This window comes from Mobula birostris, chromosome 6 (assembly GCF_030028105.1).
Source record: "Mobula birostris isolate sMobBir1 chromosome 6, sMobBir1.hap1, whole genome shotgun sequence".
Taxonomy (NCBI): domain Eukaryota; kingdom Metazoa; phylum Chordata; class Chondrichthyes; order Myliobatiformes; family Myliobatidae; genus Mobula; species Mobula birostris.
In genome coordinates, this window is record NC_092375.1 from 8,478,013 (window position 1) to 8,490,555 (window position 12,543).

The 12,543-nt window shown below is 43.5% G+C and overlaps 1 long non-coding RNA gene across 20 annotated transcripts in view; it reads right to left on the bottom strand.

The window, feature by feature from the left end:
• The window catches only part of LOC140198802 (uncharacterized), a 325,008-nt gene that overhangs the window by 282,587 nt on the left and 29,878 nt on the right, over positions 1-12,543 (bottom strand). The window lies entirely within an intron of this gene.

Sequence of the window (12,543 nt, forward strand, 5' to 3'; positions counted from 1 at the left end):
CTACTCTGAGGCTGTGTCCTCTGGTCTTAGACTCTCCCACCACGGTAAACATCCTCTCCACGTCCACTCTACCAAAGCCTTTCACCATTCGATGGGCTTCAATCAGGTCACCCCTATTCTACTGAATTCCAGTGAATACAAGCCCAGAGCCATCAAATGCTCTTCTTTTGACAAGCCATCAAATCCTGGAATTATTTTCATGAACCTCCTGTGATCCCTCTCCAGTTTCAGCACACCCTTTCTAAGATATGGGCCCGAGACTGCTCACAATACTCACCAGTGCTTTATAAAGCTTCAACATTACATCCTTGTTTTATATTCTAGTCCTCTTGAAATAAATGCTAACATTGCATTTGCCTTCCTCACCACAGACTGAACCTGCAAATTTACCTTTAAGGAATCCTGCACAAGGACTCCCAAGTCCCTTTGTGTCTCAGTTTTTTATATTTTCTCTTCATTTAGAAAATAGTCAATCCTTTAATTTCTTCTACAAAAGTGCATGACACTACACTTCCCAACAATGTATCCTATTTGCCATTTCTTTGCTCATTCTCCTAAAGTCCTTCTGTAGCCTCTCTACTTCCTTCAAACTACTTGCCCCTCCACCTATCTTCATATCATCTGCAAACTTTGCAAAAAAAGCCATCAATTCCAAGATCCAAATCATTCATATATAATGTAAAAAGAATTGGTCCCAACAGAGACCTCTGTGGAACACCACTAGTCACCGGTAGCCAGTCAGAAAAGACTCCCTTTATTCCCACTCTTTTGTATCCTGCCAACCAGCCACTGCTTTAACCATGATAGAAATCTTCCCTGTAATACCATGGCACATAGCTTGTTAAGCAGCCTTCAAAAGCCATCCGAAAATTCAAGAACAAAACATCAACCGCTTCTCCTTTGTCTATCCTGCTTGTTACATCTTTAAAGAATTCCAACATATTTGTCAGGCAAGATTTTCCCTTGAGGAAACAATACAGACTACAACCTACTTTACCATGTGCCTCCAAGTATCCGGAGACCTCATCCTTAATACTCAACTCCAACATCTTCCCAACCACTGCAGTCAGACTAATTGGCCTACAGTTTCCTTTCTTCTGCCTCTCTCGCTTCTTGAAGAGTGGAATGACATTTGTAATTTGCTGCTCTGCTGTCATCCCTGCCAGTGTTCTTTTCCAATCAATTCTGGCCAACTCCTCTCTCATGCCTCTGTAATTCACTTTACTCTACTGTAATACTAATATATCTGACCTTAGCTTCTCCTTCTCAGATTTCAGGATGAATTCGATCATATAATGATCACTCTTCTCCCAAGGGTTCTCTTACCTTAACTCATTAATCAATCAATCCTAATTTTCTCTGAGGTCTTACCTAATTCCGCCTCCACAACCTCTCCACTAACTGTTCTAGCACTCTGGTTTCCAAATCCCTGCAATTCTAGTTTAAACCCCACCATGCAGCATTAACAAACCTTCCTGCAAACATATTTGCCCCCCTCCAGTTCAGGTGCAAACCATCCCTTCTGTACAGATCCCACCTTCCCTAGAAGAGAGACTAATGATCCAAAAATCTTATGCTTTCCCTCCTGCACCAACTCTCTAACCAGGTATTAAACTGGATAATATGCCTAGTTCTAGCCTCGCTAGCATGTAGCACATGTAGAATTTCTGAGATCACAAACCTCGACGCCCTGCCCTTTAACTTAGCCCCCAAGTCCCTAAACTCCCAATGCAGAACCTCGTCACTCGTCCTACACATATCATGGACCACGACTTCCGGCTGTACATCCTCCCACTTAAGAATGCTGAGGGCTCGGTCCGAGATATCCCAGAACCTGGCACCGGGGAGGCAACATACTACCTGGGAGTCTCGTTCTCAGCCATAGAACCTCCTGTCCATCCCCCTAACTAATGAATTCCCTGTCACCACAGCGTGTGTCTTCTTTCCCCCTTCTCATCTGAGTCAGAGGCAGACTCAGTGCCAAAGGCCCGACCACTGTGACTTTCCTCTGTTAGGTCATCCCCCGGATAGTATTCAAAGTAATATACCTGTTTTTGAGAGGGGTGGCCACAGAGGTACTCCAATGCCAACTCCTTAACGCGGTTTGTTAGAAGCTGCAGCTGGATGCACTTCTCACACTTGTGGTCATCAGGGACACTGGAGGTCTCCCTGCCTTCCCACGTCCCGCAAGTGGAATATTGCACTAGCCTGCCTGGCAACTTTACCTAGCTGAGTAGATATAAAGAAAGAAAAAAAACTTGAGATTTTCTTTCCCTGAGTGAAGCCTCTCTTTGCTGAAGCCTTGACGAGTTAAAGCCTTAAGATCACCACTCTGAATGTCCACTCAGACGACAGCTGTTGAAGCTCAAGTACCACCCTGCCTGAGCTGCATCCTCCCGAACTCTTCATGAAACCAAGGCTCTGCCTGCTCCTTCAAGTAGATGTACGAGGTATAAAATGAATGAGGTCGACGATCTGGTAGAGTGGCATTGCCTGAAGCTCATACAGTGTCAACAAGACCAAGGAATTGATTGTGGCCCTCAGGAAGGGGAGGTCAGGAGAGCACACTCCATCCCTGATTGAGTGGTCAGCAGGGAAAGAGTGAGCAGCCTCAAGTTCTGAGGCATCAACATCTCAGGAGATCCATCCAGCCCATTGAGTCTGCTCCACCATTCCATCATGGCTGATTTATTATCTTTCCCAACCCCATTCTCCTGCCTTTTCCCTGTAACTTTTGATGCCCAGACTAATCAAGAATTTATCAAACTCCAGTTCAGGTATTCTCAGTGAAATGGCCTCCACAGACATCCATGGCAATGAATTCCACAGATATACCACTGACTCAACCTGCAAGTTAACCTTTAGGAAATCCTGAAGATTATACCTTTATTCTTTCTACAAAAGCACGTGACTATACATATCCCTACATTATGTTCCACCTTCCACTTCTTTGCCCATTCTCCAAATTTGTACGTCCTTCTGCAGACTCCCTGCTTCCTCAACACTACCTGCTCCTCCACCTATCTCTGTATCATCTGAAAACTTAGCCACAAAGCCATCAATTATGTCATACAAATAATAACATGTAACCTGAAAAGAAGCTGCCCCATTACCTATCCCTGCGAAACACCATTAGTCACTGGCAACCAACCAGAAAAAGCCTCCTTAATTCTAACTCTTTGCCTCCTACCAGTCAGCCAACCTGCTACCTATACTAGTACCTTCCCTGTAATACCATGGGCTTACTCAGCAGCTTCATGTGCGGCACCTTGTCAAAGGCCTTCTGAAAGTTGAAGTGAACTTGAAAATTTCTATAGATCTAAAGCAACACACACAAAATGCTGGAGCAACTCAGGAGGTCAGGCAGCATCTAAACAGTCAACATTTCAGGCCGTGACCCTTCTTCAGGACTGGAAAGGAAGGGGGAAGATAGAACATAGAACATAGAATAGTACAGCACACTACAGGCCCTTCAGCCCACAATGTTGTGCCGACCCTCAAACCCTGCCTCCCACATAACCCCCCACCTTAAATTCCTCCATATATCTGTCTAGTAGTCTCTTAAACTTCACTAGTGTATCTGCCTCCACCACTGACTCAGGCAGTGCATTCCACGCACCAACCACTCTCTGAGTAAAAAACCTTCCTCTAATATCCCCCTTGAACTTCCCACCCCTTACCTTAAAGCCATGTCCTCTTGTATTGAGCAGTGGTGCCCTGGGGAAGAGGTGCTGGCTATCCACTCTATCTATTCCTCTTATTATCTTGTACACCTCTATCATGTCTCCTCTCATCCTCCTTCTCTCCAAAGAGTAAAGCCCTAGTTCCCTTAAATCTCTGATCATAATGCATACTTTCTAAACCAGGCAACATCCTGGTAAATCTCCTCTGTACCCTTTCCAATGCTTCTTATAATGAGGTGACCAGAACTGGACGCAGTACTCCAAGTGTGGCCTAACCAGAGTATTATAGAGCTATATCATCTCCTTGCAACTCTTAAACTCTATCTGTCGACTTATGAAAACTAACACCCCATAAGCTTTCATAACTACCCTATCCACCTGTGAGGCAACTTTCAGGGATCTGTGGACGTGTAACCCCAGATCCCTCTGCTCCTCCACTCTACCAAGTATCCTGCCAGAATAAAAAGATGGGGAAGGGGGAGGAGAACTAGCAAGAATGTGAGAGTTGAATCTTGGTGGGCAGGGAAGATAAAGGGCTGGAGAGGAAGGAAGCTGATAGGAGAGGAATGTGGACCATGGGAGAAAGAGAAGAAGGATGGTCACCAGAGGGAGGTGATAGGTGGGTGAGAAGAGGTTAAAGGCCAGAGTGCGGAATAGAAGGAGAAGGATGGGTGAGGGAAAAGCATTACAGGAAAGAGAAATTAATATTCATGCCATTGGGTTAGAGAGTACCAAACGGAATATGAGGTGTTGCTCCTCCACCCTGTGAAAGGCCTCATTGTGGCACAAGAGGAGGCCATGGACCAACATGTTGATATGGGAATACGAATCATAGAGGGATCACAAATGGAGAGAGTGAGCAATTTCAAGTTCCTGGGTGTCAAGAGCTAAGGATCTAACCTGCTCCCAACATATCAATGCAGCTACAAAGAAGGCAAGACAGCGGCTATATTTCATTAGGATTTTGAAGAGATTTCTTTGTCAACTAAAACACTTGAAAAACTTCTATAGATGTACCAGGGAGAGCATTCTGACAGGCTGCATCACTGTCTGGTACGGGCGATGGGGGGCTACTGCACAGGATTGAAGGAAGCTACAGGAAGGTCTAATATTAGTCAATTCCATCATGGATCCTAGTCTCTATAGTACCCAAGACATCTTCAAGGAGCAGTGCCTCAGAAAGGCAATGTCCACAATTAAGGACCCTCATCACCCAGGGCATGCCCTTTTTTCATTGTTACTGTCAGGAGGGAGGTACAGAAGCCTGAAGGCACACACTCAGCAATTCAGAAACAGCTTCTTCCCCACTGCCATCCGATTCCTAAATGGGAATTGAACCCTTGGACACTAACTCTTTTTTTTTAAATATATACATTTTCTGTTTTGCACTATTTTAGTCTATTCAATCTACATATATACACTTACTGTAATTGATATACTTATTTTTTCTTATTAATATTATCATGTATTGCATTGAATTTCTGCTGCTAAGTTAACAAATTTCATGACACATGCCGGTGATAATAAACCTGATTCTGATTCTGAATTAAAATGGTTGGCACTGGGAAATTCTGCTTCTGGCAGATGGAGTGGTGGTGCTTGATGAAACAGTCCCCCAACTTACGCAAGGTCTCACCAATGTAGTAGAGGTTACATCAGTTGGAATGTGATGACTAGTTGCATCATATACACACACAAATACTGGAAGAACTCAGCAAGTCGAGCCCGACCTTTTGAGTTCCTCCAGCGTTTTGTTTGTGTGGCTCAAGATGTCTAGCATCTGCAGGATCTCTTGTGTATATGGTCGGGCCACAGCTTGCAACGGAGGCTCCAATGCACAGGATCACAAGAGGTTGCGGAGGCTCGTAAGCTCAACCAGTTCCATTCCAGGCACAACCCTTCGCATCATCAAAGACACCTTCAGGAGGCAGAGCATCAAGAGGGTGCCATCCATCACAAAGAAACGTCAGCATCCAAGACATGCACTTTTCAATTTACTAGGGAGGAGGTACATGAGCCTGAAGATCCACACTCGATGATTCATATGACCATAAGACATAAGAGGTGAATTATGCAACTGAGCCCATCATGTCTGCTCCACCATTCAACCATGGCTGATTTATTATGTCTTTCAACCCCATTCTCCTGCCTTCTCCCCATAACTTTTGATAGCCTTGCTAATCAACAACCTATCAATCTTCACTTTAAAAATAGCTAATGACTTGGCCTCCACAGCTGTATGTGGCAATGAATTCCACATTTTCACCACCCTTTGGCTGAAGAAATTCCTCCTCATCTCTGTTCTAAAGGGATGTCCTTTTATTCTGAGGCTGTGTTCTCTGGTCCTAGACTCACCCACTATGGGAAACATCCTCTCCACATCCACTCTACCTAGTCCTTTCAATATTCAGTCAGTTTCAATGAGATCTCCCCACCCATCCTTCCAAACTCCAGCAAGTATAATTTCAGAGCAATCAAATGCTCCTTTTTCATCCCCAAAGTCATTCTTATAAACCTCTTCAGGACCTCTCCACTCCCACCAAATCCTTCCTTAAGTATCGGGACTAAAACTGCTAACAATGCTCTAAACGTAGCCTTACATTTAAATTCTCTGGATCAGAATCAGGTTTATTATCATCGACATGTGACGTGAAATTTGTTAACTTAACAGCAGCAGTTCGATGCAATACATAATCTAGCAGAGAGAAAAAAAACAGTAAATAAAATAAAACATAATATAAATAAAGTAAATCAATTAATTATATTGAATAGATTATTTAAAAATGTGCAAAAACAGAAATACTGTATATTAAAAAAGTGAGGTGGTGTCCAAATCTTCAAAGTCCATTCAGGAATCAGACGGCAGAGGGGAAGAAGCTGTTCCTGAATCGCTGAGTGTGTGCCTTCAGGATTCTGTACCTCCTACCTGATGGTAACAGTGAGAAAAGGGCATGCCCTGGGTTGCTTTTATATTCATACCCTCTCAAAATGAATGCTAACATTACATTTGCCTTCCTTACTACCAATTCAACATGCAAGTTAACGTTTATGAAATCCTGCATGAGAACTCCAAAGTCCATTTGCACCGCTGATTTATGAATTTTCTCCCCATTTAGAAAATAGCCTACATCTTTATTCCTTCTACCAAAGTCCATGACCATATACTTCTCTGTACAATATTCCTCTGTCACTTCTTTGCCCATTCTTCTAATCTGCTTATCTACTTCTGTCGACTGCATGCTTCATCAACACTACTTGTCCCTCCACCTATCTTTGTATCATCTGCAGACTTGTCCACAAATCCATCAATTCCATTACCCAGATCATTGACACGTACCTTGAGAAGTAGCTGATTCAACACCGACCCTTGCGGAAAAGCAACAGTCACCAGCAGACATTTAGAGAAGGTCCACTTTATTCCCACTCTTTCTCTTTTGCAAGTCAACAAATCTTCTATACATGCTAGTACCTTTCCTGTTATACCATGGCCTAATATCTTGTTTAGCAGGCTCATGTGTAGCACCTTGCAAAGGCCTTCTGAAAATCCAAGCCGCTGCCCCTCTGACCCTCAACGCAGGTGCCCCTCGGGGCTCTGTACTAAGCACTCCCCTTTTACTTTCTGTATACCCATGACCATGTCGCCACCCACAGCTGCAATCTGCTAATTACATTTGCTGACAACACTACACTAATTGGCCTAATCTCAAATAATAATGAGGCAGCCTACAGAGAATAAGTAATCACCCTGACACAGTGGTGTCAAGAAAACAACCTCTCCTTCAACGTCGCAAAAACAAAGGAGCTGATTGTGGGTTTCAGGAGGAATGAAGATAGGCTAACCCCTATAGACATCAATGGATCTGGGGTGAGAGGGTGAACAGCTTTAAGATCCTTGGTGTAAACATCACCGAGGATCTCACATGGTCTGTACATACTGGCTGTGTGGTGAAAAAGGCACAACAGCGCCTCTTTCACCTCAGACGGTTGAAGAAGTTTGGTATGGCCCCCCAAATTCTAAGAACTTTCTATAGGGGCACAATTGAGAGCATCCTGACTGGCTGCATCACTGCCTGGTATGGAAACTGTACCTCCCTTAATCACAGGACTCTGCAGAGAGTGGTGCAGACAGCCCAGCACATCTGTAAATGTGAACTTCCCACTAATCAGGATATTTACAAAAATGGGTGTGTAAAAAGGGCCCAAAGGATCATTGGGGACCCAAGTCACCCGAACCACCAACTGTTCCAGCTGCTACCATCCGGGAAACGGTACCGCAGCATAAAAGCCAGGACCAACAGGCTCCAGGACAGCTTCTTCCACCAGGCCATCAGACTGCTTAATTCATGCTGATGCAATTGTATTTCTATGTTATATTGACTATCCTGTCATACATATTTATTATACAGTAAATTACTATCATTGCACATTTAGACAGAGACGTAACATAAAGATTTTTACTCCTCATGTATTTGAAGGATTTAAGGTTGCGAAGAAAAAGCATTTCAGGATGTATATTGTATACACTTCTCTGACATTAAATTGTACCTTTGAACCTTTAAAGTCAATTCAATTCAATGACTCTCCTTTGTCTATTCTACCTGCTAATTCCTCAATGGTCTGGTATGGAAACACCATTGCACTTAAAAGTAAAATCTGACAAAAAGTACTGGACATGGCCCAGTCCATCATGGGCAAAGCCCTCCTCACCATTGAGCACATCTACATGGGGCACTGTTTCAGGAAAGGAGCATCCATCGTCAAGGACCCCCACTACCCAGTCCATGCTTTCTTCTCACTGCAGCCATCAGAAAGGTACGGGAGCTTCAGGACTCACACTACCAGGTTGAGGAACAGTTATTATCCCTCAACCCTCGGGCTCCTGAACCAGAGGGGATAACTACACAACTTCAATCACCCATCACCGAACCTCTCTAACAACCAATGGAATCACTTTCAAGGACTCTTCATTTCATGATCCTGATGGTGAAGAGTGCTTTACCCATGATGGACTGGGCTGTATCCACTAATTTTTGTAGGCTTTTCCATACGAGGGCATTGGTGTTTCCATACCAGGCCATCATTCAACAAGGCAATATACTCTCCCACCACCTGGAGGGAGTCTTGATCATAAGCGGGCTGAGACTCCTGAGGACAGGTGACACATCAGCTGATGATCCCACTGGTGATAACTCAGGACAGTTAACATCTTAGTCCATGTGTATTTTTTAACACTGCCCCAGTTTTTCCAGGATCCTTGTCACAGCCCGGTTTAGTTGGAGCACATACACTAAGAACAATTCCCTCCTTCCTCAACACTGCTGCCAATGCCCCACAGATTCAGATACAACTCAGTCTTTGAATCACACTGGAACAGCATCTTCCCCTCCACCATCATATTTCTGAACATTCCATGAACCTATGACCAAACTATTACTCTTTTTATTTCATTATTTATTTATCTTTTTAAATTTTATATCATTGAACTGCTAGTCCTGCTACAAAACAACATTTCACATCAGTGAAAATCTGATTTGGATTCATTACACCCTTGCAAAGTAGACCAGTCCCTGGGTAATTATGGCAGTATTGTGAACAGTTTTCAGCCTTATCTAAGAAAGGATGTGCTGACATTGGGGCGGGTCTAGAGGAAGTTTACAAGAATGATCCTGGGAAGGAAAGGGTTAACATATAAGGAGTGTTTGATGCTTCTGGCCATGTACTCACTGGAGTTTAGAAGGATGAGGGGAAATCTTATAGAAATCTACCCAATATTGGAAGGCCTAGGTAGGGTACTGCCAGGCAGGTTGGCTGGGGTCACCAATCTTGTAAAGAAACTGCCCAGAAGACACAAGCAAACCTCTTCTGCAGAAAAATTTGCCAAGAACAATCATGGTCAAAGACCGCGATCGACTACGTAATATGACACGGCACATAATGGTGTTGATGAGACTGGACACGGAGTGGATGGTTCCAATAGTGGGAGAGTTCAGGATCATGAGGCACAGAATGAGAATACAAGAACCATTCCTTTACAACAGAGATAAAGAGAAATTTCTTTAGCCTGAGGCCGGTAAACTGCTGGACTCATTATCATGGATGGCTGTGGCATCCAAGACATTGGGTAGATTTGAAACAGAGGTTGATAGGTTCTTGATTAGTCAGGGTGTCCATAAGACAGTAAGACCATAAGACATAGCAGCAGAATTAGGCCATTCAGCCCATCAATTCTGCTCTGCCATTCCACCATGGCTGATCCTGGATTCCCCCATAACCCCATACATCTGTCTTCTCACCATAACCTTTGATGCCCTGACCAATGAAGAAACTATCCATTTTTGCTTTAAATATACCCATGGTCTTGGCCTCCATGTCTGTGGCAGAGCATTCCATAGAGTCACTACCATCTGGCTAAAAAATTCCTTTTTAACTCTGTTCTAAAGGGTCACCCCTCAATTTTGAGGCTGTGCCCTCTAGTTCTGGACACACCCAGCATAGGAAGCATCTTCTCCATGTACATTTTCTCTAGTCCTTTCAACATTTGGTAAGTGTCAATGACATAGTCCCGCATTCTTCCAAATTCCAGCGAGTACAGGCTCAAAGCTGCCAAACACCCTCATATGTTAACACCTTCATTCCCAGAATCATCCTCATGAATCTCCTCCGTACTCTCTCCAATGACAACAGATCCTTTGAGATATGGGGCCCAAAACTGTTAACAATATTCCAAGTGCGGCCTGACCAGTATCCTATAAAGCCCAGCATTATTTCCTTGTGTTTATATCTATTCCCCTTGAAATGAACGTCAACATTGCATTTGCCTTCTTTACCATAGAGTCAACCTGTAAATTATCCTTCTGGGAGTCATGCACAAGGACTCGTAAGTCCCTCAGCACCTCTGATCTTTGAAATTATCCCCAATTAGATAATAATCTGCACTATTGTTCCTTTTACCAAAGTGCATTATCATACATTTCCCAACATCGTATTCCATCTGCCACTTTTTTGCCCATTCTTCCAATTTGTCTCAGTCCCGCTGCAGTTGCATTGCTTCCTCAGCACTACCTACCCCTCCACCTACCTTTGTAGCATTTGCAAACTTTGCCACAAAGCCATCAATTCCATTATCCAAATCACTGACAAACAATGTGAAAAGGAACAGTCCCAATACTGACCCCTGAGGAACACCACTAGTCACAGGCAGCCAACCCGACAAGACCCCATTTATTCCCACTCGCTGCTTCCTGCCTGTCAGTCATTCCTCTATCCATGCCAGTATCTTTCTTGTAAAGCCATGGGATTTTATCTTGTTAAGCAGCCTCATGTGTGACACCTTAACAAATGCCTTCTGAAAATCCAAGTAAATGACATCCACTGCCTCTCCTTTGTCCACCCTGCTTGTTACTTCCTCAAAGAACAATAGATTTGTCAGGGAAGGTTTCCCTTTACAGAAACCATGCTGACTTTGACTTATTTTATCATTAGTCTCCAAATACCCCAAAACCTCATCCTTCATAATGGACTCCAACACTTTCCCAACCACTGAGGTTAGGCTAATTGGCTTATAATTTTATGTCTTTTCTTTTCCTCCCTTCTTATAGAGTGGAGAGACATTTGCAATTTTCCAGTCCTCCGGAACCATGCCAGAATCAAGTGATTCTTGAAAGATTATAACCAATGCATCCTTTATCTCTTCAGCAACCTCTCTCAAGACTCTGGGATGTAGTCCATCTGGCCCAGGTGACTTATCCACCCTAAGAACCTTTCAGGTTGCCTAGACTTTTTCCTTTGTAATAGCAATGGCACTCACTCCTGCTCACTGACACTCACAGACCTCTGGCACACTGCTAGTGTCTTCCAAAGTGAAGACTGATGCAAAGTACTTATTAAGTTCATCTGTCCTTTCTTTGTCCCCCATTACTACCTCACCAGCATCATTTTCTGGAGGTCCAATATCAACTCTCACCTCCCTTTTACTCTTTATATAACTGAATAAACTTTTAGTATCCTGCTTTATATTATTGTCCTTATATTATTTCATAAATTTTTTTAACTGCCTTTTCTTGGATTTTAAAAACTTCCCAATCATCCAACTTCCCACTCACTTTTGCTACATTATTTGCCATTTCCTTGCCTTTTATGCAGTCCTCAACTTCCGCTGTCAGCCACAGTTGCCTTCCCCTGCCATTTTAGGACAACTTCTTCTGCGGGACATATCTATCCTGTGCCTTGTGAACTATTCCCAGAAACTTCAGCCATCTCTGCTCTGCTGTCATTCTCACCAGTATCTCCCCCCCACCCCAATCCCCCTGGACAATCTCCTCTCTCTTGTTTCTGTAATTCCCTTTTATTCCATTGCAATACCGATACATCTGACTTATGTTTCTCCCTCTCGGTCATATTATGATCTTTGCCTCCTAAAGATTCCTCCACCTTAAGCTCCCTAATAAGAACTGGTTTATTACGCAACACCCAATCAAAGATATCTTTTATCTGAGTAGGCTCAAGCACAATCTCATTGGCATTCAACAAATTCCTTCTCTTGTGATTCACCACCAACCTGATTTTCCCAATATCCTTGCATATTGAAGCCCCCATTACAATTGTGACATTACCCTTATTACATGCCCATCCCAGCTACCCTTGCGATCTCAGCCTCACATCCTGGCCACTATTTAGAGGGTTATATATGATTCCCATAATGTTTTCTCACCCTTGCAGTTTCTTAACTCCACCCACAAAGATTCAACATTCTCTGACGCTGTGTCACCTCTTTCTAAAGATGTAATTCCACCTCTTACCAACAGAGCCACACCACCACCTATGCCTTCTTACCTGTCCTTTCGATACAAAGTATATCCTT